This window comes from Arachis hypogaea, chromosome 14, assembly GCF_003086295.3.
Source record: "Arachis hypogaea cultivar Tifrunner chromosome 14, arahy.Tifrunner.gnm2.J5K5, whole genome shotgun sequence".
Taxonomy (NCBI): domain Eukaryota; kingdom Viridiplantae; phylum Streptophyta; class Magnoliopsida; order Fabales; family Fabaceae; genus Arachis; species Arachis hypogaea.
The window spans coordinates 99,704,411-99,709,254 of NC_092049.1; positions in this window are offsets into that span (position 1 = coordinate 99,704,411).

Here is a 4,844-nt window from a genome sequence, read left to right on the forward strand (position 1 = left end):
TGTGAATTGGAGTTGGTTCAGTTACTTGACTTTCCTTTATTTGGTAAGGGATAACTAACTAGAAACAACAACCTATTACTATTACACTTGGAAAAATTCAACAAGGATAGAACTTCCAATTAATCTTCTCTCAGTCAAGGCTTTTTATTTCAATATATAAAACCTCTTGTTAATTTTCATTGCTTTAATTTATAATCATTTATTTTTCCAATCTCCAACTCTAAAATTTCTCAGAAAATTCCTAACCAATAAATTGCACTCTCTTATCAACTCGTTGGGAGACGACCTGGAAATTCTACTCCCAGTATTTTATTCTTAAATTGTGACAACCCTTTTTAAATTGAAAAGCGGAATTTTCGTCGATTAAGAACTATACTTGCAACGTTGTACTTATTATAAATTCTTAATTGGCAATTTTCTGCCCCGTCAAGTAGCGGCACATTTACCATTGGATTTACCGGCGATAACCGCATCGAAGTCATAAGGTTTTTTAATTACCGACAAATTCTATTTTTCGACAGTAAATTCGCCGGTAATTTTTGGAGGAAAAATCAATTAAATTGGCGCGTCCTTTACCATCGGGTTACTGTTAGATTAATCCAACGGTAACTCAATTTAGTGAAATGATGTATTTTAGTAACCTGCAATGGTTTACTGTCGGAATTTTCTGACGGTAAATTCGACGGTAAAGGTGGCGTAAATTTAAATCATAAACCCCTTCCCCCTCATTCGAACCCTCACCACCATCCTTCTCTCTCGCGCGTTCCAGCTGTAACACCCTTACTACCAGGATGTCATGCTTCCGGCTGCGCCACTCTGATAGCGAGGAGTATTATCACGACTTTAAATATACTTATTAATAAAATAGAAACCTTTAACTTTCAAGACCGTATCGCTGTTTTCTTCAAAAAACCGAAAGTTCTTTTTCATTGAAAACAAACATGCATATACATACATGCAAAACTTCTTACGCAAGTAGCTTATAAATATTATATACATACATATCATTACAATTCCTATCCCTCTTACAAGAATGTAATAATAAAGGTGAGGAAAAACTATAATATATACAATAACATACAACACAACCAGATATGTAGGAGGAATTCCTTAAACTCTTTGTCCGTTTTGAAAAGGGAAATCTGTAGAGGGGTGAGAACATCGTCCTTGCAGATTTTCAGTAGAGGGTTTAAGAATTGTCATAAGAAGATATTTAAAAGAAAACTGTTTTCAAACACAGTGATTGATGAGCGGATAATTTATACGCTTTTTGACATTATTTTTAGTATGTTTTTAGTAGGATCTAGTCACTTTTAGGGATGTTTTTAATAGATTTTGTGTTAAATTCACATTTCTGGACTTTACTATGAGTTTGTGTGTTTTTCTATGATTTCAGGTATTTTCTGGCTGAAATTGAGGGACTTGAGCAGAAATCATATTCAGAGGTTGAAAAAGGACTGCTGATGCTATTGGATTCTGACCTCCCTGCACTCAAAGTGGATTTTCTGGAGCTACAGAACTCGAAATGGCGCGCTTCCAATTGCGTTGGAAAGTAGACATCCAGGGCTTTCCAGCAATATATAATAGTCCATACTTTGGCCAAGAATAGACGACGTAAACTGGCGTTCAACGCCAGCTTTCTACCCAAATCTGGCGTCCAGCGCCAAAAAAGGATCCAAAACCAGAGTTGAACGCCCAAACTGGCACAAAAACTGGCGTTCAACTCCACAAATGGCCTCTGCACGTGCAACACTTAAGCTCAGCCCAAACACACACCAAGTGGGCCCCGGAAGTGGATTTATGCATCAATTACTTACTCATGTAAACCCTAGTGACTAGTTTATTATAAATAGGACCTCTTACTATTGTATTAGGCATCTTTGGATTACCTTATGATCCTTTGATCACGTTTTAGGGGGCTGGCCATCTCGGCCATGCCTGGACCTTTCACTTATGTATTTTCAACGGTAGAGTTTCTACACTCCATAGATTAAGGTGTGGAGCTCTGCTGTTCCTCAAAGATTAATGCAAAGTACTACCGTTTTCTATTCAATTCTTCTTATTTCGCTTCTAAGATATCCATTCGCACCCAAGAACATGATGAAGGTGATGATTATGTGTGACGCTCATCATCCTTCTCCCTTATGAACGTGTGCCTGACAAACACTTTCGTTCTACATGAAATAAGCTAGAATGAGTATCTCTTAGATCTCCTAACCAGAATCTTCGTGGCGTAAGCTAGAATGATGGCGGCATTCAAGAGAATCCGGAAAGTCTAAACCTTGTCTGTGGTATTCCGAGTAGGATTCAATGATTGAATGACTGTGACGAGCTCCTAACTCGCGATTGCAGGGCGTTAGTGACAGACGCAAAAGGATAGTAAATCCTATTCCAGCATGATCGAGAACCGACAGATGAATAGCCGTGCCGTGACAGGGTGCGTGAGCATATTATTCACTGAGAGGATAAGATGAAGCCATTGGCAAGGGTGATGCCTCCAGACGATTAGCCGTGTCATGACAGGGCATTGGATCATTTTCCCATGAGATGACCGAAAGTAGCCATTGACAGTGGTGATGTATCACATAAAGCCAGCCATGGAAAGGAGTAAGACTGACTGGATGAAGATAGCAGGAAAGCAGAGGTTCAGAGGAACGAAAGCATCTCCATTCGCTTATCTGAAATTCCTACCAATGAATTACATAAGTATCTCTATCCCTATTTTATTAATTAATATTCGAAAACACCATTATCACTTTATATCTGCCTGACTGAGATTTACAAGGTGACCATAGCTTGCTTCATACCAACAATCTCCGTGGGATTCGACCCTTACTCACGTAAGGTATTACTTGGACGACCCAGTGCACTTGCTGGTTAGTTGTATCGAAGTTGTGATAATTATGAATTAAGATCAGAGCACCAAGCTTTGGAGCCATTACCAGGATTTGTTCGAGCCTGGAGATCACAATTTCGTGCACCAAGTTTTTGGTGCCGTTGCCGGGGATTGTTCGAGTTTGGACAACTGACGGTTCATCTTGTTGCTCAGAGTAGGTAATTTTCTTTTTGTTTTGTTTTCAAAAACTTTTCAAAAATCCTTCAAAAATTTTTCTTTTGTTTTCAAAAAAAAAAATAAAAATGTTTTCAAAAATATATTTTCTTTTCAGAATTTTTAAGAATGAATTCTAGTGTTTCATGGAGCATGTTGAAGCCTGGCTGGCTGTAAAGCCATGTCTCAATTCTTATACTCAAGAGAAGAGCTTCTTTATCTTTCTTAGCCAATTGGCTGTTGAATGTAAGGAATGTCAGGCGTGTCATGTCTGAGTTACATACTAAAGCTTGGCTGGCTATTAAGCCATGCCTGACCCTTTGATTGGAGCTTTAGAGCATAAGATTCCTGGAATTCATATTAAAAATTTTGGAATCCTTATTTTCTTTTTCAAAAGATTTTTTCGAAAAATATAAAATAAAAATCCAAAAAAATTAGAAAATCATAAAAATCAAAAATATTTTTCTGTTTCTTGTTTGAGTCTTAAGTCATGTTATAAGTTTGGTGTCAATTGCATGTGCATCTTGCATTTTTCGAAAATTTCATGCATTCATAGTGTTCTTCATGATCTTCAAGTTGTTCTTGGTAAGTCTTCTTGTTTGATCTTGATGATTTTTTGTTTTGTGTCTTTTCATGTTTATCATATGCATTCTTGAATTCTTAGTGCGTAAGCATTAAAGAATTCTAAGTTTGGTGTCTTGCATGTTTTCTTTGCATTAAAAATTTTTCAAAATTGTGTCTATGATGTTCATCTTGACATTCATAGTGTTCTTGGTGTTCATCTTGACACTCATATCATTCATGCATGCATTCATTGTTTTGATCTAAAAATTTCATGCATTGCATCATTTTTCTTGTTTTTCCCTTGCATCATAAAAATTCAAAAAAATCAAAAAAATATCTTTCCCTTTTTCTCTCATCAAATTCGAAAATTTGAGTTGACTTTTTCAAAAAATTTTAAAATCAAGTTGTTTCTTATGAGTCAAATCAAATTTTCAATTTGAAAATCTTATCTTTTTCAAAATCTTTTTCAAAAATCAAATCTTTTTCAAAATTCTTAGTTATTTTCGAAAATTTCAAAAATATTTTTCAAAAATCTTTTTCTTATTTTTATACCAAATTTTCGAAAATAACAATAACAATTAATGTCTTGATTCAAAAATTTGAAGTTTGTTACTTGCTTGTTAAGAAAGATTCAAACTTTAAGTTCTAGAATCATATCTTGTGATTTCTTGTGAATCAAGTCATTAATTGTGATTTTAAAAATCAAATCTTTTTCAAAACTAATTTCTATCATATCTTTTCAAAAATATCTTCTTATCTTTTTCAAAAATTTGATTTCAAAATATCTTTTCTAACTTCCTAACCTCTTATCTTTTAAAAATTTGTTTCAACTAACTAACTAACTTTTTGTTTGTTTCTTAACTTTTTCAAAACTACCTAACTAACTCTCTCTCTCTAATTTTCGAAAATATCTTCCCTCTTTTTCAAAAAATTTCTTTTTAATTAACTAATTATTTTTATTTTTTATTTTTTATTTTTCTTTATTTCAAAAAATTTTTTCGAAAAATACTAACATTTTTCAAAAACCATTTTCAAAAATCACTAACTCTTTTTCAAAAATTATTTTCGAAAATTCTCCCTCTCCCATCTTATTCTATTTATTGATATACTAACATCTTTCCTTCAACTCACCAAAAATCCGAACCCTCTCTCTCTCTGAGTTCAGATTTTCTTTTCTTCTTTTCTTCTACTCACATAAGGGAACCTCTGTGCTTGGGCAAAAAGGATCCCT